This window comes from Acipenser ruthenus, chromosome 17 (genome assembly GCF_902713425.1).
Source record: "Acipenser ruthenus chromosome 17, fAciRut3.2 maternal haplotype, whole genome shotgun sequence".
Lineage (NCBI taxonomy): Eukaryota > Metazoa > Chordata > Actinopteri > Acipenseriformes > Acipenseridae > Acipenser > Acipenser ruthenus.
In genome coordinates this window covers 30,038,630-30,064,539 of record NC_081205.1, presented here as the reverse complement: position 1 = coordinate 30,064,539, position 25,910 = coordinate 30,038,630, and the positions used below count along the sequence as shown (strand labels likewise).

The 25,910-nt window shown below is 36.5% G+C and overlaps 1 protein-coding gene across 2 annotated transcripts in view; it reads left to right on the top strand.

The window, feature by feature from the left end:
• The window catches only part of LOC117423593 (schwannomin-interacting protein 1-like), a 183,984-nt gene that overhangs the window by 24,232 nt on the left and 133,842 nt on the right, over positions 1-25,910 (top strand). The window lies entirely within an intron of this gene.

Sequence of the window (25,910 nt, the reverse complement as noted above, 5' to 3'; positions counted from 1 at the left end):
CATTGAAATCCTGCTGGTCTTTTCTCTAAGGGGTGATTTATACTAACATTGCTACATACAATAAAATACAGTTAAATGAAGTTTCTACATTTGAGGGTGCCAGTATTAAGATCCACTACGGTTTAGATAACTTAGATAAACACTGTCATGTTTAAATGTATGTACATGCTTATGTGGCTTTGCTGCACTCTATGTACACAGTGCAGCTTTTTTTTTTTAATTTCCAGACATTACCTTCGACATCTGTATTTATGGACCCCTACAGCTGGCAAATGTCTCTGTACAGTTGTAAATATCTCTTGTAAAATCATGGCAGTTAAGTAACTGTTACAGCCTGATAATAAACTATAACTTACAGTGAAGAAACTTGTATGTGTGTGTTTCACAGTTTGCCTATATATCAATTACTGTGTTTAATAGATAGCAATGGGCACACTTCAAGTACTTGTGAATGGAAATTGATATCTCATCTTCCATCTGCTATCTGAAACATTCAGTAGTCTCAGCCAGTATAATTGTTGTTAACAAGTTTCCTTTTTTAATATAACAAAATATAAAAAGGAGCGAAGGCCTGTTAAGACCCAATTTATTTTTGTAGCTTTCATAATAGACGAGAGCTTGCTGCAAACAGAAACACAGATCAAGAAAGAAAGAAAGAAAGAAAGAAAGAAAGTAAGAAAGAAAGAAAGATTTACAACCCTCTCTTGATTAAAAAAAATGCAGTTTTCACCCTGGAAAAATGCATTTTCCATATACAGGTTATGTATGATCTCAACAACAGGGGGCTAGAACAGGTCTTCAGTAAGTGATATTAATCACTGTTCAAAAAGTCAGCTCAGCCAAGTTTGTGGTCCACTTCAGATGACTCTTATACAAAAAGAGACAACCTACACCTGACGTATTACCTTACTGACTTATTACATTGATTTAACAATAGACTATGCTCGTCCTTTTTACTTTAGTCATGTATGATTATGGTGACAAAGCCATCTGTTAGATAATATCATTCTAGCCCAATGTTCTGTGTAGTAATGAGTATGGCGATTGAAAGGAGTACAACACCTACATGTAGAGCTCCTGTGTGACATGTCATGGTTTTTAATGCAGAAGCAGTGATTCCGAACCCACCTGCTTAGTCTACAATAGGTTATAGTTATACTGTAACCACTCCCTTTATCCTTTATTTATATCTCAAGTAGCTAGTGCCTTGCTTCTGTTTTCTGCATAGAATGTGATCAACTGTTTCCCTTCCAGCATTTTAAATTCAGAAGCTTAAGCTTGCTCAAGCACCTTGCTTTTTTACGATGGTAGTCGAAGTATACAGAGAGCAGCTGAAGCACCACATATATTCTCTGAAACCATTCCTCCATTACAGCCCTCAGTGACACTAATTCAAACATTGCAGCTGAGTGTGCACCAAGTAATGTTGATATGGAGTGTTGCTGGACTCCATCACCTCTTGTAGGTTTATTAATCAGGGTGTACAAGCCGGGGGGGCCCTTACTGTAGATAGAGCAAGGTTGGCACAGTAATTCACTGGATAGTCTAGGCTGTTCATATGAAGGATTAGGGTCTGTTGTGTGCTTCATATTCTCATACTGGATCCATACAAGATGGCTAAACCTGCTGGAGGTATTTGATGACAAGGTGAAGCTGGATGGTAAACCTCATATCAATGTCATAAATATATATATATATATATATATATATATATATATATATATATATATATATATATATATATATATATATATGGCAATTTCTAATGTTCTCTATATCGGGTAACGTCACATACTTCAATTAAGCAAAGTGATGGTTCAGACAGGGCACTCATTTTAACCTTAGGTCAAATATCGTTTTAATGCGCTTCCAATAAGCAAATCGTCTGTTGAATAGCTAGTATCTTATTTGTCTTTGGATAAACAATATGTCCAGTGATTGACATGGGAGGGATTTATATTTTACCTCAATCTATTACATCCCTGCTGTGCTCCAGAGGTCGTCTTCTCCCAAGCCTCCACCAGGTTTTTGGGTTTGCCTAATTGGGGAGGGCAGCTATCCTGCCCCCCTATGGTCAGCTGCTACACTTATCTACAAGCTAATTTATGGGCAGGGGTACTTCAAAAGGCAAGGCCAAAGAATGTAGTGTAAAAATATGTACAATGCAGTAATGTTGTCTAGCCTAAACTTGAATAAAAAATCTATCGCATGAGTTTCCTCACTGAACACGTACTGTCCCTGTACTTGATGGAGTTACATATTTAAATCAAAATGAAGACTTCCAGGTATAATGATAATCTTTACTTTTATATAGCACCTTTTATAGTGGACCACCATCACAAAGCGCTTTGCAAGATACCAGACTAGGCTGTGTGAACTATCCATCAGCTGCAGAGTCACTTACAACAACAACATCACCCAAAAGATGGAGCACAAGGAGGTTAAGTGACTTGCTCAGGGTCACACAAATGAGTCAGTGGCTGAGGTGGGATTTGAACCAGAGACCTCCTGGTTACAAGCCTGTTTCTTTAACCACTGGACCACACAGCCTCCTATAAAATTATAAGCACAAATTATTCAGAAAGTTGATGCACTTATATCTAATCTGTACGGCACATCCTGTTAGCAGTGATGTGTGGCAAGCGTCTATTACATTTATTAAAGTAGATCATACGATCATGAGACACATACTATAGGTGGCATGTTGCTGCAAAACATGTTTAGTTTGATAATTTATTTTTTTTGGCATCTATTTGGCTTATTTGCATTCTACAAGTAATGTTCACTTCTCCTTTTATCATGAACCAGCTCTTATCTTGTTCCAAACCCTTTCTTAATAGTCTGGCATCATTCTTCACTGCTTCAGTTACCAGGTTTTCCAGCTGTTCCAGGGCGAGCTTTGTTCTTCTCTTTGGGGAATCAGTGTTTTGTCCAAAAACAGCTGCCATTGAATTATCAGTGTAGATCTTGCTGTATTAATTTCTGTGCACTTCTAAAAACAAAACAGAACTACTGTAGGTGGGTATGAGTTGATGGCAACACATAGTGTTGACGTTTAATTTTGTTTAGTGATCTTTGCACATTTCGTTTTTCCCTAGGTGCATTTATGAAAGGGTTTGGCAAACATATCTATGAATATCAATTGGCAAAGTACCCTTGTTTTAATTTCTAGTTAAACAAAAGCATGTGACAAAAATCTGAATAACAGCATTTATTCAGGAACACAATTTTGCTGGAAATTGCTGACGCAGTTTTGGACTAAGGGCAAATCAGTCGAGGTTTTATTAGGTGTTGGTTATATGATCCTAGCTGTATATATGGTTATGTAAGCCTCTCATATTCATTAAAAGTACATTCATTTCTGAATTACTCTGTGTAATAATTACTAGGATTTATTTAAAGTTCTTGAGACTGCCTTTTACTGTATGTTAGCTTCTATATTACATGAATTCCATTTCATTGTAGGCTGTATAGCATCACTGCATTTTTTCTTTTAATAATATACAGCTCTTATTTTTTCTGATAATACCTAGGAGAAGGTGAGTTTTAAAGCATAAAAAAAGAAAGATTCACTGGTGAGATTCATTCCTTCACATATATTTATATTAACAGTGCTTTAACATACTTTACATGCATGAAGAAAGCCTAAGATGAAGAGTTGTGGTAAAGGAATCCTTTGTAAAAAGTTGTCAGGATGTGGAAAATGAAAAGAAAAATGGCAGGCACATTTAAACAGTTGTAGCAACACGTGTAACGCTATATTTCTTAACTTCAAACCAAAGCGAATTTCCAGTTATTTAATATCATATTTGAAATAACTAGGTTTTACATATTTATGGCAGCTTTCTGAATGTAATACTATGTAATTGAATGTATAACATAAAACTTAATTATGTCCAATACCGGCTTCATTCTCCTTCGAGAAATATGAAATACAAGATTCTATTATTGCTTCAGGGCTTGTGTGAAATGCCTGGAGCCAGAATTGATAGTGGCTCACTTGCCTGTATTTGCTGTGTGAATGCTGTAACCAGGTGAATCAGAACAGTAAGTTATAACCTATATGACTATGGGGTGGATACAAAAGGGACCAGGAGGTGGTAATGTGGGAATTAACTGTACTTAGAAAAGAACATCTGTACATTTGTGTGACATAACTGTACAAGCAAGCAATAGACTGATTTGCATTAATACATTTGATTAAAACAAAGTCATTTAAAGTATTGTTCCAAATACTGGTATATCACCAATTTATAATTACATTTTCTGAAATTCTAAAACAGTTTGTGTGAATTCCAGCTGTCCAGCCAAAACGTTGAAAAAAAACAACATTATGCATTCTAAAATAGACACAAATACCTGGTATTTGCTGGTGGTGGTGAATATCCTTAATAAACTATGTATTAAGGGGGTTGGACAAAAAAAAGAGAAAAAACCTGGGATATTTAGAACACTTTTGTAAGAAGGGGTTTGTCCCTGATTCATTTGTTATGCAATTGAAATCCTTGACAGCAAGACAGTTCAGTCAGTATGGGACTGGCCTATTTTGATAGAGGTTTGGCGGACGCTTCCCTTTCCAAGACAGAGATGACAGAGGAATGGTTTAGCTGCAGTACCTATACCTATTGCGCTTAGTCATAAATGAAATATTATATGCTCTGCATCATGGGAAAAAAAATTACAGTCAGACAAAAACTGATTACTACAAATATGTGTAAGAATAAACCATTATATTAGTTCGACTTAACTGGTTTCCATAAGAAGAGACACAAGTGCTATCAGATAATTGCTTTCACTGCACAAATAAAGTAATATTTCACTCTGGTAATAACAGAAACTGTCTTTTAATTCCACTCTCTCATTAGTAGTATTTGTTCATTGAATCACTGCGGTGATAACAATCGTGTAAGACACTGCAGTTGTGTAAAGCAATTTACATATATATTAAAATTATACATGTCGGGGGAAATAAATTACTGCTCAACTGGATTTCAGTTTAGCTTAGCACCATAAACATTCTGTGTAGAGTTTGCAATCTCAAAATAATGCCTAATGCGCTTGTTATTTATTCATTCCTATTACTTTGTGCTGGGGCAGCTCATTATAATAGAATTCTAAAACATTCCCTTGCGGTGCTTTGAGAGGCAGCGTGATCTGTGCTGCACATTTCTGGAGTGCAGAACCGATCCTGTTACCCTTTAATTGCTCTCAACCTTTTGCTTATGTAGACCTCTGTAGACTTGAGCATTTTCATGACCTCAGTGTGCTCCCCGGGGTTCTATACAGATGGGATTGCTGCATGGTGCATGTTATTTTACTAGATTGGGGGTATGTCCTGTAATAGAGGTAGGTTATATTCCAATAGCATATATGTTGTGTGCAGTGCGTGATTTAGGAGGTGGTTGTGGAGCTCATACTGGACTAGGCTGATTGAGCTAGGGAGATGGTGCTTTAATTTATATCATGTATAATATTTAATCAGGATGCTTTCAATTTTACATTTAGTTTCAATCACTATCACTCTTAGAGACATTCTAATTCACTGCTGTAATATTGCATGCACTGTTTATTACTGCAGTACCGCTGCATTGCTAATATTCTCAAATTTGTTAAGTGGCCATTACCTGCTTACTTAGACAAAATCAGCACTATGACACACTAATGATTTTGGGGCATACACTACATAACCATGTTGATACATCATTATAACTGGATAACTATCAATGGTTCATGCTCTTACACTTCTGGTGGTATAAGGGTGTAATTACATGCTATTACCACATAATTGCACCCTTTAACAAGACATTAATCACAGGCCGTTCACATGTAATTACAGGGGAGAACAGGCACTGTTAGTACTAGTTACCTAGTTATTACAATTTAGTTATGTGGTTATTCATGCTCTGTAATGTAAACTGCTACCCAAGTATGACCATGTTTAATTGATTTCTGTCCCCGGACATGACATAAAGATTATCAAAACAATCACAAGGCTGGGTCCTGCTATCCTGATAGCACCTTTAAAAAAGTACCAAAAAACATCCTTCAAAACCAAAACATCAAATATCTTGTGACAGTTTTTGGTTTTGCAGCAGCTGTTAGGATACTCTGAGCTCTAGTGCACATGGGGCAGCACTGGTAGACAGTGGGAATGTTGTGAAGGTCACAGTTTCTTTAAATCAATGCATTTGCTAACTATTAATAAGGTGATGTGCAGTACACTTGCTTTGGAATAGTAATAGTTCTGCTTTAGAAAATGCACAGCTAATTTCCTTTGCAAACCATTCCCTTTCGAAAGAGAAATCTTATTACAGGAGGCCAGAATACTCCTGGTGACACATACTCCATTGAAAACAGCTACCTTTTTAAAGAAGGAAGTCATTATATATGTATGCCATGATGACAGCTCCGAGCCTAAATAACCCTGAGTTGCTTGTAATTTCAGGTTCATTTGTCAGGTACCCTTGTGAGTTTGAAGATGGTCACGCTCCTCTGCACTTGATATCCGACACAGTCCTCTGTGGGTTCAAGCTCAGGAATAAACCTGCTTAGGTCCAGACAGTAACTACTGTCAATGCCTGTCAAAGGGTAAACATGAGAGCATTTACTACTTTCGGGCTTCCCAAGGATAATGGACTTATCCAGTGAATTTAAATGGTATAATCCTAGGATACTTGCACAAGTATTATGTAGCAAACTAAAACTTATACAAAATAGATATGCATAGTTCTGCCTTATCAATTCAGTGTTATAGCAGTTTTTACATTATCATTCTCAAGACAAAGTATGTGTCAGATCTCCTGGATTATTTTGGTGCCATGTCACCCTCCTGCCAACAAACAAATTAGGCCACCAGAACTCTTTCACCAAGGCAGCAAATTCATTTGGTAGAGCCGAATTCTGAATCTGGCTCTGAAATGATATAAAAACCCAGAGGCCCACTATTTTGACTGTTCTTCCACATTGTTAATGTAATGAATGTACAACAGTTTCTACACGCTTGACCCGTTTCTGTATTTATAATTCGGTCTTCAAGATTACACTGTAAATGTGGAAAGGACACAGGGACGACACCTGCTAGATTATTGATGTTGCTAGTGTAAAGCAGTCAAGCCAGTCTGCAACATGCTTTCATTGTTTTTAATAATATCATGTGGGTACAGATTCTATTACCCTACATTCTCAAGCGAGGCAAGCTGTGCCTTTTCTTGAATATAAAAATGTGGTTACTTCTATACATATGTTATTAACGGTGCTGATGGTTATTAACAAAGGGTTTATTGCATTGCAATGACACTACCAGCTTATATTGTGTTCTATATTAATTATAGCATTTATTATAACACTGTAGCAATACACAAATATTGTTTCTAACACACATGTATATAGATATATGTTGTATTATTTATTTAAAACAAATCCTTTAATAAAAGCTTGCCGGAGTAATTCAAACACTAGTAAACTACCAAGAACACAAATTGCCATTTTGAAAAATCATCAGATTGAAACTACTTATATTTGCTGTTCCTTTTAAAGAACATTCAAATGGCATTGCGTTTTAGTAATTACAACCATCTCCTACCCTTTTAATTTTATTTATTGTAACAAAAGGTTAGGGCAGCCTGCCAATTTAGTAAAACAGGAAAACCCTGCAACACTTCTTTTACATGTTGAAGAAGACTCTCAGTGAATCATGCCCAATTCTAGTCTGTATGCCAAGTACAGTATCTGGAATGTATAGTGAACCACATCTGCTTTCAATAAAGATTCCCCAGTACCCACTGTAGAGCTAAGGGGCTCCAACCATGCAAATAGCACAATGTACCGTTATAATGGAAAAGCTCAAAGCTCAAACCTTTCAGCTATAGCACATTGTGAGTGTTTTATTAGACCTGTCTTGAGTGATATGTAGATATGTAGATATAATATGTCATTAAAATAAATTGTCATTTAGCTCTTTATAGCATGTTTCAATAAGCCATGATGTGAAATCACACAGAGTACACCCCACCTTTCTGGGAAAATTGATTGAAGAGGAAAATAACTCAGCTCTTCAAAGCAGCTCTGTATTGTTTTTATTGAGTCCTGATGGTCCTATTCTGCAGTCTCTCTCAAGCATATTTCCAGGTGTGCCAAATTGTATTGTAGTGGGTTGTGGTAAGGACTGCATTATGTTGAGACAACTTGTGGCTTTACTGCTTTAGCTAGAGAAGGATGCAAACATCCTGATTTAGTGGTTTTAAGATGAAACCACTTTTTATGATCCCACTCTGAGGATGCATATCCCCACCAACAGGGAGATAGTGGAGGCTGGCTCCCTTATGTCCATATGTCACACTTCACGGTTTTACAATGTTAACACTTGTATAAGAAATTCTTTCCCACCAAGTGATTGAGAGTATCAGAAAATATTGGGATATGCTGAAAACAGCTGGAGGTCGCAATCTGTCTGTTCGTACATATGCTTCACTTGTACAGGCACTGGTGCGGGCCCCATGATTTACTTTTCGATGACAGTGACAACGCTTTGCATTTACAGCCATGAAGGAGGATGTATAGGATATTCATGACTGGTTCTTACTGCTACCACTAGGGAATAAGTGCACTGAGTTTCCACAGTAATTATGATAAGAAGTCACTGCCTAAAGACTAATATTACAGCTCACATTCTATGGGAATGCTAACAATGTGACAATCATGAAAGGGGCTGTGAATCCGATTGAACTGAGATGTCTGGAAAAAATGTATCGAATGTATCTAGCTGCTTGACCCGGTGAATTTTAGAGCTCTTTATTGTAAGAAATATCTTTATGGTTCTTTTTACCAAGTGTGTGCTTTCGCATTGCAATTTCCTTTATGGTGTTTCTAGTCCTACCAACGACGTTATTTTTCATGCATGTTGACCAAGAGCATTGCATTTCAGGTTTTAGTATCTCTTTTGTGCTAACCTGACTTTGCATTAATTGGCACCAATTATATTTCTTTCCAGCTGAGCGAGGATTTTTTATATTCCTGGTGCTGCAATAATAAGTGGAAATATATATATATATATATAGATAAAATGCAAATCAGTCAATAAGAATAACAATTTCCTTTCTAACCAAGTACTTCAAGAGCTTTATTACACTGTTGGTGTCAATGTATTGCCTTTAATTTTTTTAAAGTTTATTCTGGCAAATAAAGTACTGTTGCTGGATCTATATGCTGACGGTGTGATGGAGTTATATTGAAGAACATGCTGTACATAGAATCAAACACACTACAGTGCGTGTGTGTTTGCACAGTAGGAACACAGATGTATCTTTTTTCTCAATGACGAGTTTCGAATGGTGGATAGTCATAAAACGTTATTAGCTAAGAATCGTATCAGATAAAAGAGAACAAGAACATTGAAATCCTTTCACTTATCTCAAAACGCTTGGCATTGAATGTTATTAGAGTTACTAGATATACTATCATTGAGTGTTTTATTGTTAATAGGGAAAACCCTTTGCTCACTCCCTTGGGTTTATTTGTGAATGATTTTTGAGCCTGTACTGCTGCTGTTTCCAGGGTTCTCCTCCTGGTAAAGTAAAAGTTAAAAATAAAAAGGAAAAAAAGGAAACTCAGCCAGAATCTTTGCCGGTTGCTAGGTTACAGGTAATCAGATACTGTATGGGTTTGATAGAAACAAACCTGAACGGCTTTCTGGTTGAGTGCGCAGGGCTTGAAACCAAATTAAATTGCGTTTTAAATACTTGTGGTATAAATAGGATAGCTGGTTCCAGGGTATTAGTAACATTTGATCTTACTATTCCCTGATTGCCAGTGTACCTCCACTACATTAATCCCATTTATCAATGATTTATTATCAGTTCCTAATGAGCAGGTATCTCTTCACTTACCACCTAATTGGTACGTATATATCAGTAGCATAGATGCAAAACGTTATTATAATGCTGTTCCAACTTTAATATGCATGCAGTCCAGCTGTGACCATCATAATGTGATTTAGAGCAGCAGTGTTATTGCACATAAATCAATGCAATTACCAACATTTTAAGACAGAAATAATAATTGTACCTTTTTTTATTCTTGGCTATTGATGTACTTGCATTATTAGCATTGCTGAATCAGAAATAATAAATACAAATGATTGGTACATTTGGATGGGTTTGGATTCATTCAATGAAAAGTGAAATGATTCAGATTCCTCAGCTTTTAAGAGGATGTTCAAAAATAAACTCATTTTCACCAGTTTATCTCCACCACTCTCTCTAGAGACATGACCAGTCAGCACGCCTGCTTTTCATGCTTGAATTTTCAGTCTAATTACACTTTCAGTCGATTTACTGTACTGTTCTGTACTGTTCTCTCTCTCTCTCTCTCTCTCTCTCTCTCTCTCTCTCTCTCTCTCTCTCTCTCTCTCTCTCTCTCTCTCTCTGGATGTAAACTGACTGCACACCTGGCAGGTGTTTGCATTTTCATGCCTTTCACTAAATTTGACCTTCTTCTGAATCCAAGGTCTGTAGCATTTATTTGTTTTTAAATAAACTCTGTTACCATGGTTACTGTCTTATGAGAATAGTTTAAGGCACATGGAAATTCAGCTTTTGTTAAATGCCCATAATCATTTTATAACAATATAAAAATAACGACAGGGGCTTTGTCCTCTTTTATTACCTGAGATCGTATAATAATATAACTGTCATAGGTAAGAGAATTTTGTACTTATGAGCGTCCTGTTTTTCCAATGTGTTTGTGACTTTGGGCTTCCACTGTAGTAAGAAAATGCTAATTTGTTCCATTTGTGTTCTCTTTCTCATTACCTGACCCACATTAATATTTTATAAGCAGTACAAAAAATGAATCTTGGATTAAAATATTTCTCTCAAGGCTCTTTTTTTTTTATGATACGAAATTTAAACCCTGCCTTGCTGGCTACTCATTTGTAAAAAAAAAAAAAAAAAACTTAAAGAAATCTGCTACCAATGTGAATCAGAATATAATAGAAAGAGCAGAAGACTCAAGAGTACTTTCAATTCCTACTGGATTGTGTTGGTGATGGTTTTTTTCTGAATTATTCATTATCAAAATGGATAACCTTGCTGAAGAGTGAACAGAAACACTAGTTATTCCTACCAGTTCACTTGTCTTTGTATTCTACTGGATGAGATACATTTTTTATTCAGAGCCAGATTTATGACTAGTGTTCTGTTCCATATTAATGTTCCCAGAAGTTTGCATAACTCTGCGTCTGGTGCCAGCAACTACAAAAGTGAATAATTGAAAATATAACGGCTGGTACCTTGAGGGCTGCCAGGACTCTTACCATAGGTTAGTATTTTTTCATTATTCTTTTTCAACACAAAGCTTATTCATCTCCATACATTTAGAAGTCTTTCAGATATATTTGACATGACTCCAAGTGTCAGCACTTTGAAATACAGCATACACGCCATTTCTTTGTGCTGAAATATTTCCTTTGCATATTCGTGACATTACTTCATTTTGTATGGAGAAGCAATGATGGACCTATTCCCCCAAGGTCTTCTAGGTTATTTTATACAAATCAGGTTTAAATGCTTAGGATATTCACAATGCTTGTCTTGTACCGATGTTATAGACTTTCTCATTTTTTCAGCCAGGACTGTAAACCCAGGGGATGCCACATTCTTATTTTTAGGGCACTTAAATAGTAAAAAGAAAAAAAAAAAAAAATGTATTTAAAGGACCACTTTTTTTTTTTTTGTTTATTAACTGTTTACAAACGTTGTTCGGTTTGAGCTCAGAGTTATACATTAAGATCTTTATAAACTAATGTACCGGGCAGCGTTGTGTGACCCACTGCTGTTACAGATTGTGTTCCCTGTCAGTGAGAGGAGGTTAAAAGCTCTATAACCACAAATGCAGATGAGCCCAGCGTCAAAATGGTATGAACTTACACATACATCCATTGCAATACCATGGTGTCAAAATGATATGAACTTACACATACATCCAATGCAATACCATGGTGCTACTATATCAAGGCCACTATATACTGTATGTTGTTCCAAATCGCTGGTGATCCTTGCTTTGCAAAGGGTTTGCTTGGGTTTCACATATACCATGTTATAATGTTGTGAAAGGCAACCCCCAGCTTGATAAAACACAGCCTGGGTACTTAGATGTGAAATTAAGATATGAATCCCAGCGTTTGGCACAAAACCAACATTTGATTTACTTGAGCTTTGATGACAGACTCTAATAGTATGTTGTCTGAAAATGTATTGTGTCATTTTTGAAGGTCTATCATGTCAATAAAGTGACAGAATCTCGTTACTTTCAAAGACTCGTCTAGCTGAGAGGCGCACAGAAACAGGCACAGAAAACTGACAGCAGTAGATCCTTTCATTTGTGTGAGTTATGCAAGTTGCGCTCCAAATCAAGTATAAATGACGAAGTGCAAAAAAAAAACTCTCTGTATTGAGACACATTGCTGCATTAACATTGAAATTACATCAGCTTACTGCATACGCACCCCTCTTGAATGGTATGCATACGTCTGTATTGTTTACTAACTTCATCAAATCATGCTATTGATCCTGCTAGCGATGTTACTAAGGAACGTTACTGTTACAGGATAATCCACCACCCCCTACCTGTCAATAGAGCACATCGGAAACAAAGTACGACTGAATAAACAATGTAGGAAACACAATCAGTTTAATCAATCTTTCTCTTGACCACATTCAGATTTAAGTGCTTCCCTTTTCTGTAGTTGGGAGCCATATTAAGAGGCTGTGCTATTTGTATGTTGCCTTATTATAATGAGAATACAATTGCAGATGGAATGCACATTATGGTGCAAATGGGAGCCTTGGCCATATATTATTATTTCTTAGCATATAGCCTGATAACCAGTTTCCTGGTACTGTAGAAAAGGCTGCCTTATAATTAATGGCACTGTACTACTTTTGGAGCTTTACGATGCTTGAATATATTATAAATGTATTTACAAAAAAAAAATGCATGGCTTAAAATGTTTGTGAAAATCTAAAGTATAGTGTTCTGCTATAGACTGAGGTAGGACGACCCTTTTTAACATTGTGAAGAAAATAATTAAAAACTCTGTGCTAGTGTTGTTTTTGAGTACATCTGTGTCTGCATCTTCCCTTGGTACTTTTACTGTATTATGGTTCACCTTCATACAGCTGATAGTAATATAAATATGAAACTTGATATAATCATGCATTAGATACTTATTTCCCAAGAAAATGAGAGAAAACATCAATTATTTTGCTACCCTAAACCAGTGCACCTTTAAAGCTAGACACATTGCTTTTATTTTGGATGAGATTGCTTTTATTTTGAATGAGATATAAATCCATCTGGAACACACAGAGGCTGCATCATACTGAATGACTGTTTCCTAATCTCAGCCACATAAATAATTAGCTTAGTGTTTGCTACCATTCCCTTTACCCATGAATTTCGTGGTCATCATTATCCAGCTTTAGTTTGACTGCAGGCATATCACCAACAATCTTCTGATCAATTGACCTTGTGCAGAATTTTTGATTTATGTAACAGAAGCACAGAACCTCGCTGAGCAAAAACAAGACTGTATATCATGTGTCCTAAAATCACCTGCTCTGAAACTATCTGCATTTTAAAGAACTGATGTTTCTTACAGCCTGGAGTGTGTGCAATATTATCAGCAACCTGGAAGAGATAACACACATATCTCCTAGCCAGTTTAGAATTTCCAAAGGAAGATGAAGGTATATTATTGATTTTTATCTCCTGCTGGTTACACAGTAGCTGAAGAGCAGTGCAAAGGCAGTGGCCAGGCAATCACGTAGTCCTTTACTCCTAAGACTCCTTAAATATCAGAGTTAACTGCAGTTCTGGAGTCCTTCAATTGAACTAATAGAGTCTACAGTATATAGGGGTCTACATGTGAACAAAATTGAATGTGTAATATATTGATCCGGCTATGAAGGTAACTATAATATATACTGTATTAGTATTGTCTAGTCTGTTTTAATAAATAATCTATCGCATGAGTTTCCTGGGTGAATTGGGAGTTCTAACTGTAAAGCACAGTGATACTGTATCTAATACTTGTGGACCAAAGTGGGTGAGAGTTCTGCTCTGTAGTGTTTGAGGTTCAGTAAATAAAGTAGCTAATAAAGTACATTTGAAAACACAGAGAGTGGGGAATGTATGGAACGGGCTTCCAAGCCATGTCGTTGGTGCTACTGGGATCCCTTAAGAGCCAGCTAGTCAAAGTTCTGGGATCAGGATTTTTTTTCAGTGGAGAATGGATAAGTAAATATGCAGATCCTTTTTGCAATTCTGGATGTTCATTAATGATTTGCTAAAAGTAATAACCTCAATAGCTGTAATGATGTATGTGACAGTGTTAAACTATGACAATCCCGCGGAGAGAAGGACTGGTTGATTAAAAGAGAATCCCCAGGATAAATGCACACATTTAAACCCCATTCTCAAATGGGTCTCTGGAAATTGTTCTCCAAAGATTGATATTTCAATTGATTGTGTTCAATAAGATTGGAACTAGTTCAGGAGGACAGTTTGGTTGAATATATCTCGTCTTTAAGCTGAAAAAAGAAACATTCACATTCTTTCTTTATTCCACCACACTTTGATTAATGGTTTATTGATTTTTCGAAATGTATTTTTTGTAAATGAAATGTTTTTTTCAATAGAGGTTCATGACTGACGCCCAATCACTGTAGGTTTTATAGGAGTCTTTACTGTTTCTATTTCAGTCTAAGAGGCAATTTCCCAATATGAATCTAATTCGTATTTATAAATATCAGCAAGGACACACTTCATAGTATTTGCATCAAATCACCACTGCAAACAAACTAGAACACAATCTTAGGCGCTCACACAGGAATGCTTTAATAGTCCCAAAGTCAAGGTTATTACATGACGGAAACAATTTAGCTGAGCTGTAATGCATTCTGATGTTTATAGAATACCAAAGGAAAACAACAGCCACAGAAGCTGTCCAGGTTTTTTTTTATTATTATTGTTCTTTTTTGCTAATACTTACACTTGACAAAAGTCTTCCCACTAATAAAACACAGCCTACATCCTAAATGCAATTGTGGAGTAATACTTAATATTCCCATGTTATGAACTACTACAGCATCTCCCTATTTGTGGTAGCTTCCAGCTGCATTCAATTGAAATGTTTACTTGTCCTATGATACATTTCTATACAGAAGTTTTGTTTCCCTGTTCTTTACCATATTGTCACTATGCTTTATATATATATATATATATATATATATATATATATATATATATATATATATATATATATATATATATATATATATATATACTGTATATAACTTCTCTTGATGAATGCAAAGACAGAAGCAAAAACACAAATTCATTTTCTGTATGTATGATGCTGTGCCTGCATCCCTTCTTTTTAAGATAATTTGATTCTACAGTGCTTGTAGTATTGTAAGTTGCATATTTTCACTTTACACACGTGTGTGTGTGTGTGTGTGTGTGTGTGTGTGTATATATATATATATATATATATATATATATATATGTGTGTGTGTATTATATCAGGGAGCTCTATTTTCTTGATGTACTTATTGTGTACTTTGAAGGCAAGTGAAAAATACAGAGGTAAAACAATGAGAAAGGGTTAAGGGTCCCTAGTCATGAATGCACAAGAGCATAGCGGCTTTAATGTAATGACTTCATTGACCAGACGTGCTGTGTGTTTTGACAGAGTGAAGGTCATGCCTGACCCATTCCGTCTGCAACACCCGAGAGCCTGAGGTAGAGGAAGTGAGGGGGGATGATATTAATAAAAGCAGTCGCTGCAGTAGTCCCGAATCATAATGGTGATTCATGGAGAATGTCAGGAGCAGTAAACACACTGGTATTAATCGATTTGTAAACCTGCATAGACACTGTACATAACAGACCTGTTAAAGCTGCCATAGCATGGGCCAGTTGAGCTTTGGCACACAAATGTGTTCTATTTAAACACCTGGCCAGTTTTGTTTATTTAATGGATTTGTGCATTGTGTTTTAAAAGGCAGTTAGGTATAAAACCAAATATTATTCTTGAATGAACAGTCCAGAATACTTTTCAGGTACGAAAGGTAAACAGCTGCTGATGCAATTAAAGGTCTACCAGTACTATGATAAATTTACATTAGGGTTTTAACCATGCTTGTGCATTAACTATGTTTTTTTTTGTTTTGTTTTGTTTTTACTAATGTCAGATTGATGATATCTGATCTATTTGTGTGATTTAATACAGTATGTTCCTTATGGTTGTGAAAAGCCTGTCTAGGGATATAGTTAATGTTCTCAAAGCAATCAAACAGTAAGGGTGTAATAGTAGACTACAATTTCATATACATATTAACTGGCAAGCAGTTAATATGTAGCAGTTAAAAACCAGTCCAATATGTTTGATCTTGCAGCTTATAAAATAATGTATCACAATGGTATACAATGTGTATTTTTTTTAAATTAATTTTCATTTTCTAAAAAAAATGATGCTATTGGTGTTACAGTTTATTATTATTTTTTATTTTTAGAATATTTATGAAATGGGAACATGATTTGAAAGTGAAAAAAATACAAAAAAGCAGAATGGTAAAGCTCCAGTGGATGATGTAGAAAGCTGGGACTGCTAATTTATACATAAACCTGTTTATGAAAATGTTAATGTCCATTTTAACAGTAATTCAGCTTTGTATTGATTTTATCTTGCAATAGTAATTTAGTACTCTGTTTTGCAGTAGTAACGATATTGGACCGGGCGTATAACCGTACCTTATCAATAAAACCTTCTTGATGTTTATTGGGTTTGTAAATTAAGAAACAGTTATTAGGAAACCACAGTGCTTTTAATGATTATGTTAATAAACATTAACAAATGATTAGCAGTCAAGTAACAGACTCCTATTTGTGTGTTTATTTAAATCTACAGAGTATTTTTTCATATAAACTGTCAGTGCCTTGAGGGAAAGTAAAAAAAAAAAAAAAAGATATGCTCCCATCATGCATAGGAGGCTGTGTGGTCCAGTGGTTAAAGAAAAGGGCTTGTAACCAGGAGGTCCCTGGTTCAAATTCCACCTCAGCCACTGACTCATTGTGTGACCCTGAGCAAGTCACTTCACCTCCTTGTGCTCCGTCTTTCGGGTGAGACGTAATTGTAAGTGACTCTGCAGCTGATGCATAGTTCATACACCCTAATCTCTGTAAGTCGCCTTGGATAAAGGCGTCTGCTAAATAAACAAAGAGCAAAACCCATACCATTCTTAGTCTTTCATTATCCACTGTCTTAATGTTTGTGGATATGTAGATGTTGAGATAATGTAGCAATAGCCAGGGCATGTACTACTAATACTGTATATCCTGTCATTCATTAAAATTGTTTTTACAGCTTTCAGCATTAGTTTGAATACCTTAGACTCAATATCATGGTCAATGATCATTCTTGCCCTAAATAGCCCCCTTCCATTCATTAACTCATAACCCATGAAACCAAAAAGTTTCAAGGCTGTTGTACATAGTCTTGTTTAAGGCTTTGAAATGAATTTAGGTTGCACACTAGCACAATATGCACCCTGAACAATGTAAACAGGACATTTGAAAGCATGCTCCATAACTTTGCTTTGCCATAATCTTTGCCATTCTCTTTAATGAGCTTTTGTTTCTGTTCCATGAAGACCTGGAAGCATCACTACATTGACATAGTTTTGCATTATTCAAATACACACCTGCAGGCCTTTCATTTCCATTTCCATCACTAAATGTTTACAGCACTGTAAATTAAGTCATAGCTAATGGGTTTTTGACCCCAGCAGAAAGGGGGCCTGCAAATCTGTGATCTACAAACTAATAAAACCAAACCTTGAGAGTGAACTGCTGGCTTTACTGCAAAAGAATGAAGCCCATAAAGCAGTCATTCACTCCTAGAAACCTCTGGTTGACTCATAGAGAAGCCCATGGCTGCACATTTATATGCCTCCGTACTTCTCGAAATGAAAGCATGATGTGATTTTATGTTCCTGTCGTAGGTTGTTTATTATTTAATTTCTATTTAAATCAGGCACATTTTTTTAAAAATTCCCTTTTAAAATGGATTAAAACTACTTCCTATTCACAGCAGAAAATTACCCTCATGCATTAGAGATATAGTCGATGTTCTGTGCATAATTGCCGAACCTCTGCCAAAACAATCCTTGTAGATCAGATTCCTTTCAGGCTTCTTAAAACCAAGAGCATGTCTGTGTGCAGCAGGGTGGGCAGGGAGCCCAGACCGCTGGCCACTCAAGATATTCGGGGGCAGCGTACCAACAGTGCCTTAGAGGACAACTTTTCAAATTGCTTTTCAAGTAGATTAGAATCAGGGTGGACATTTTATTGACATTACAATGACAATAAACCAAAAAATTCCCCTTGTGCTGCCATTTCCGCTTTTTTTTAAACTTCCGTGCAGTGCTGTACAATGTTTCCAACTGCGACATGAAATCAATATCAACTCGAACTCCATCTCGTCTCGAACCTCCAATTTAAAACTGCAGCGTGCAGTTCAATTTGCAACTGGACGTTACACATACAAGATTGCCTCTGTGTATTATGGGTTATGTAAGTGCCATTTGTAAATGAATTCACCTGCAGTAGCTCTAATATTAATGTGATAGCATCATTAACTCATAGCCCTCAGTTCAGTTTTTAGCACTCTCCATCTGAGCGACTGCCGTGAGCACATTCTCTCAGTCTGTGCTCCAAATGTGTGTCCCAGTTCAAATTGTGTTTATAGCGCTCTGATACTGATGGAACGTAGGGGATGGATTTCAAATTGCTTTCAACTCAATGCCAGTGGTAGGTGCAGTCAAGACATTACTGTTAAATAAAGTAGTCATACTAGAATAAGAATAAGATAGAAACAAAACAAGCTCACAACATACACTCATTTTAATAGTTGCTGGAATTGTACAGATAACCTCAGCAGCATGTTGGAATAACCAGTGCTTGAAATAATATTCACCAGTCCGTAATGTAGTCCCAATGCTTTTTTAATATAAGGTATACAGAAATACACTATCAGGCAGGGATAACATAGAGAGCTAGGGAAGCTAACATATATGTAGACAGATGTGCTGTTTAAGTGATGTATGAAGTCTCGAAAGCTTTGTATAGTTTTTGTGGCACCAAATAAAAAGGTCTGATAAAACAGTGTAATAAACAAACAAATCCATATGGAGGATAGCCAAAGGAACTGTTATTTTATCTTATTTTATTCTATTTATTTATTTATTTTTCGGGGGAAAGGGCCCCATTTCAGTGTTAGAAGGCATCAGATTAATGTGAAGACGTTTGACCTTTCGCAGTGAGGACAGAGAGTCATTATAAACACTGTACCCTGAAGAAGCATTGCTCTTTCTAAGATTATTTCTCTCTTTGATGCAGTTGAAGCGCTCAGAGAGTTTTCCTGCACTCAATCCCAGGGGCTCGGCTACAGGTATGAACAGATGTGATTGTGGTGTTCACAATTATGGGTATATCAAGCCTTTGGCTTTGGTGTTGAGTTCAATGGCCTGCAGATGTTGCTTCTAAAAGGCTGTGAATCTACAAGTAGACCTGCGTTGACAGCTTTGTAGTAAATGACATGGTCTGGCCTGTTATGTTGAACCCTGGGGTCTGTTTTGATAGTCTGGTACAAGTAGATTGTCATGTTCCATTTCTCTGCCACAGTTATATTTATTTATTCATCGGAGGATGCTCTTTGAAACAAGGTATATGATTGAAGATTTATTATTAACCATATATTAACCCGTTCATAAGTAAAGGAGAACTATTTAATAACTAATTCAAGCAACTGCTGTTTTATTAAGTACTGTCCAATGACTTTAATTGCTTTTGCCAATATACATATAGATTTTGCCTGGGAATTTTGCTTGGGAATTTTGTTAATAAAAGGCAGTGTCAATAAAGATACGGATAGGTATGTGATGAGATCCCTTACAAAGCTCCACAATTTACCTCAATTCTAACTTATTAACAACAAGCCTGTGGTTATGTGGTTTAGACAACTATCCACTTCACTTGAACCAAAGACCTCCAAAGGTAATTAACCCACTGTTCCACTATATTTAAACCCCTTGTCTAGGTCTTAGAGACAGTAAAGATTCAAGTGAAGATTTACATTTCCAACAGGTATCATCAAGATAGTAACTCAGACAGCAATCACAAGCAACTTTGGCCCTCCTCCAGTTTAATTTCCCTGAGTTAAGAGTTTGCACCTGGATTGCTCACGGGCTAATCTGTGAAATGTATCTCTTTAAACAGCAAAGTGAGAACAACAATGGAGCAGCGGTCAGGGCAGGCAATCCTTTACAGCACTAAGGGTTCAGGGTCAAGACATCAGAAACAGTTTGTGGGGACACAGCAACACAGCCATACATTTTACTGCACACAGTATCGATACCCTGTGCGAGATGGTGCAAAAATGAAATTCGCATTCCTAAATTACGCAAACCTTCAAAGAAACCCATCAAAGAAAACAAAATATTATATTTTAGAGGAAAATAAAGTACAGCAACCTCTCTCACAGAAACCATTGGAACAGTAAGGTATTGGTGGGCAGTTCATATTCATGCTTCATAATAAGTATATTATAACTGTACCACACCAGATTGTGTAGAGCTGCTTTACAGACAGAGCGTAGCTGTTCAAAGACATTGTAAATAAGAGTCCATGAAACTTAATAGTTTTCACACCGAATGCTTTCTATTGCAAAACAACAGCCAGCTAGTTTGTCACTGGTAGAGCAGTTAAAGAGATCCGTCATCGGATGTGTCTTTAGTTTTAGTGGGAGCCAGCGATGACCCAGTCCTTTGGGTACTCCTCTGTGTTTGCTGTATAATTGTTTGCTTAATAAAATTCAGCACTTGGCTCCTGTTCCATTTTGAAGAGCTCAACCCTTCACAGAAGGTCCACTTCTTTGGCTACAGACCCAAGCTGAGCTGGACCAAGCTGCTTGGTGGCTGCTGCCTGAGAGCTCTGTTAAAAGAGATGCATGTGCAATGCAGTTGCAAGTTCCAGTTTTGCAGCTTAAGTTGTTTTTGGAGGAGATCCACTTAGAAGAATACATTTAACTGACAATTGAACTGATTGCCATAATCATTAATGTAAACCCTTTATTTGAGGAGGCACTGTTTACACTCTCCCTGATACGCTGTGCACTCCTACTGTGTTTGTATTTTGATGAACTGCAATCCCGCTGTAGTAACTGTTGGGATTAATACTTGTCAGGCTTATTACCCACACACTTCAGTGCTTTTGGAAATTGGATTCTTAGACACCCATAGTGTCCATGCTCTGTGCACTGCTGTGACATGAAGGGCCTTCTTCACTAAACATTTTCTCTTTGAGTTTCATTTTCATTGTTTTTTGGCGGAATAAGCTTGGGTATCGCATCAAAGTTATTTACTAGTAGCTGTCAACATAAATTCTGTACAAAAATTTATTGCAACCAGTCAAACTGCAGGTAGCTTGTGCATATTAAAATTGGGATTGTGTTTTAATCTGCTTTGTGCAGGTAAGCATAAGGTGAAACTGGTGAAAAATATGTGATTAAATCCCTTATTTTTACCCAAGGAAATAGCATTTTTTAGTTTTATTCCAGATTTATTTACTGAATGTATACAAATGAATACTAGTATCTCATGTTATGAGCATTAGGTCACAGTAAATCTGTAATGAGGTTTTACACACAATTATTATTTGTTATTATTCATTTCTTAGCAGACGCCCTTATCCAGGGCGACTTACAATTGTTACAAGATATCACATTATACATTATTTCACATTATACAGTTATCACATTATTTTTACATACAATTGCCCATTTATACAGTTGGGTTTTTACTGGAGCAATCTAGGTAAAGTACCTTGCTCAAGGGTACAACAGCAGTGTCCCCCACTGGGGATTGAACCCACAACCCTCCGGTCAAGAGTCCAGTGCCTTAACCACACTCCACAATGCTATAAAAAGAACCGGCTATAATTGTACAAGCAATGAATGAGTCTGTTTGTTATTTTGGATTCCTTGGCTCTCAGTAATGTGCAATATAGCAGCTCAAATATTGAGGCTTCATTTTTAGATTCACTGGGACCAAATGATATTTAACCACCTGTTCTACTGTCAGCTAGACAAGCACGAGACATGTTATCCTTGTATACTTTTGTGTTTGTTTGTTTTTTGGTATCTCTATGTACATGGGTGATATGTTTAAAATCCCAATGAGTTTCATCTCCTTCAATGAATCCAAAAACTGGGTTTTGCATGACTCGGTAGCAATCGGTTCTTTGTTTTGTCCCAGATGCCTGTCTATATGAAGGATCCTTATAAACAATATTTTTAGTTTAAAACATGCACTTGCTGTGGTATGCATGCTTTATATTCTATTAACGAACATGCACAGTAAGAACTTCATATGCCAGCCTGCTGCTAACCTTTGTATTTTTTTGTTTTACTATGGTGTTTCCTACTGTGATTTACCATGCTTTACTAACCTAACATAATACATAATTGTTCTTTTGATATTACTTCATAGCTGGTTTAGGTACTTTAGGTAACAATCAAAGGCAACACCATCAAGAGACAGTACCAGAAGTCCATTTCCTGCCCAGTTAACAAATTAATAAAACTCTCTTAATAAATGTTTTTTTTTTTTTTTTAATCTTCCATGCCTACAGGCAAACAGACAATAATTCACCTAGAGAATTCCTGTCTTGCATAGCAAAGCCTTGATTGTCTTGCATAGCAAAGCCTTGATCAGGCACTCATGATCATGATGGAATGTGTTGCGACTGACATTACCTTTCGTTTGACTGAAAGGGAAGCTAATAGACTTGGTAACCATTGACAAGGCCATCAGTAAGATAAAAGTACATTGAAATGATTGTGTCTTTAGACAAAGAGGAAATATCGTCCCTGCAGACTGAACTGACTGGATTATGCAGAAAGGTAAAGAAACCGCTTTCTGCATGGACTGCTTACTGTAGCAGGTATGATTTAAATGATAGATCGAGCCATCTCAAGAAGAAAATAATACTGGTATATAATTTAAAAAAAAAACATTATAATTATGCATTTTACAGTACTTCCCATTCACTACTAAGCAGTGCATAATTTACTCTTCTAGTGAGTTAGAAATCTTCTTCTGTCAGAAAGATTATTTGCACACAGGTGCTTCAGTGGTGGAGTACAGAGAGGCACTGTTGTAATTGGTCTATTTGTAAATGAATTCGCAAGATTATAGTGCTGTTCTATTTATAATGCATATCCTGCTGATTAACCATTACAACATCATCTTCAGTTCTTATCAGCCTGAAAGGTGAATGTTCTCTGCATGGTACCTCTCCAAGTCTGGTGGTTTTTGAAAACCCCTCATTCTTGTCTCACTGAATCCATCTGAGGAGGAATGTTGTTTACATTCCACACAGAGCCCCACATCCTTGCGAAATCTGACCTTGCTGTCTGTTTTTTACATTCCTCTATAGTGTAGCCTTCTGTGCACTCAACATTACCATTAAACAGCTACAGAGGCAACTCCCCCCCCCCCTCCCGAGACCTGCCCCTTGCAAAAAAATGGTGCAGTTATTTTAAAAACATCAATAAACAAGAATGATTTAATGCTGACACTGCATATTAAATGGCAAAAAACAAAACAAAACATCACTTACTTTTGTATTTTAATAATAGAAACCATAATTATATGTAAGTATACATGTATGGGGGCACTGCACCTTAAATAATATGTAGCAGATGTATTTCTGTCAACAGCAGGAAGTGTAGGCAAGCTATATATATATATATATATATATATATATATATATATATATATATATATATATATAACTAACTGAAAGGCTGTGTGGTTCGTGTCACCGTGTGGAGGAAATGAACATAAAATAAAAAATAAACAAGATGTTCACCAGCACCGTCTCGGTATTCTTTAATGTCTAGTGGATGTTAAACTTTGTCCCTGGTGCCTCTGGAGAGACACTCCGATCAATAAAGGGCTCTGACCTGGTGGGGCTGCAGCAGGGCTGATAATAGCTTCCTGGAGTGGAATCAGCTTTGTGCTTCTTCCTCATGTGAGGAATAGACATCAAGGACAAGAGACGCGATAGATCAGGAAAAAGCAGTTACCCGATACAGTATGTACAGACAGGGCCTGTACAGACAGCAATTGGAGCAATCAGACAGTAGAACAAGCCTGCTTATGTTTCACCTGCTGCATCTGACTCTGCAACGCTTTATTTTTAGTGTAATGTCAGTGAATGCTTACTGTCAAAGAAGCGCATCCAAACCTATTCAACACAAAGCTCTTACTCATGAGTTATTTAAATAATGTTTCTTTGAAGTCTGTTGTGATGGGTTTATTTAACAACAGTACAGTACAGTTTCATGAATACCAATTTGAAATAACCAATTAGAATGTTGTCCCATCAATGGGCCACCTCTGTCTGTCCGACTGTTAATTCAATCACATGTTTTCACCCAGACAATTGACCAGTAGGGGGCCCTGAAGCTTGATGAGTTGAACTATCCCAAGGCAATTTTTCTCCCTAACCTCATGAGCACCAAGGACAATGCAGCGCTCCCTGGTGGCCCACAGCTAAAATCAACACCTCTATGCAAACTGGATTCAAACCATGCTCACATGACTCAGACTAGATAGAGAGATAGATAGATAGAAATACTGATTTTTTTTCACAGCTTTGTAATAATTTGAAAAACAAGAGAAGCAGGCCACTGTTAGAAGGAATCTGTATGTTTGGCTGAAACATTGTAATTCTAGAGCTCTGAAAACAGTGCTATTAATACATCCGTATTATGATGTCAGGGCTATTTTAATCTGTTTAAAAAGGGAAGGTTGCACTGCTGAGCGTATTTTCTTTTCTCCTGTTAATGTAAATGATCTCCTGGCACCCTGGTTTAATGTATTATCCTGTGACAGTCACAGCAGCACCATCTGGCTCCTGAAACCACGCACTGGAGAGTTTATTAAGAGTGGAATACAATTTCTGTAACATTTTAATAACATGTAAATTATAAAGATGTACTGCTCTGTCCAATAAAGCATTTCCCAAAGTGGCCTCCGAATGTGATACATGATTTTTTCATATATATAGAAATCCCAAAGAAGGCTTAATACAATATAGTCCCTTAGCACCAGCTCCAGTTTAAGTTCACTTGTGTAATTAAATTATACTTTTTAATTATTTATGCTTTCACCTTAAGTAATTAAAATCTGCACCTTCCCCAAAAAATGAAAGGAAATATTAAATGAGTCCAGGCTACTAAAACTGTTGAAAATAGACAGATAAACTACAGCTTTGGAAAATGTGCTGCTATTAGCTGCTGTGTTAGTAATTACAGTATTTGATCCTAGGTCTAATTATTATATGTGACCATTACAGAAGAATTAAATATCTTTCCACATTCTATACTGTGTGCTCGGTCCAATCTGTTGGAACACTATTATTTGCATTTTGTTATCTTTCTGTTGTACCTGTCTTTTTTGTAATAAACTGTAATATTAGCAATTACTGAAAACTAAATTCAATTTCAAAATAAGCTAAATCGAATTTAGATATGTGCCTTAATCAAATAGATATGCCTACAGTATTTACAGATGACTTATTGCCAGAACCTGTGCTTCTGAATAAGTGTTAATTGCCAGGCAAAGCTTGAAGGTCAGGGTTTTTTTTTACCAGACAATTTGGAAAACTTTGGCTGTCAAGGGTGGCTTAATTGATCAGTGGTACTGCCATGTGGCTCTCAGTACATTTAAATAGCTAATTGCTAATGCTAATAAGAGGTAAAACAAATGATTAAAAAACCTTTA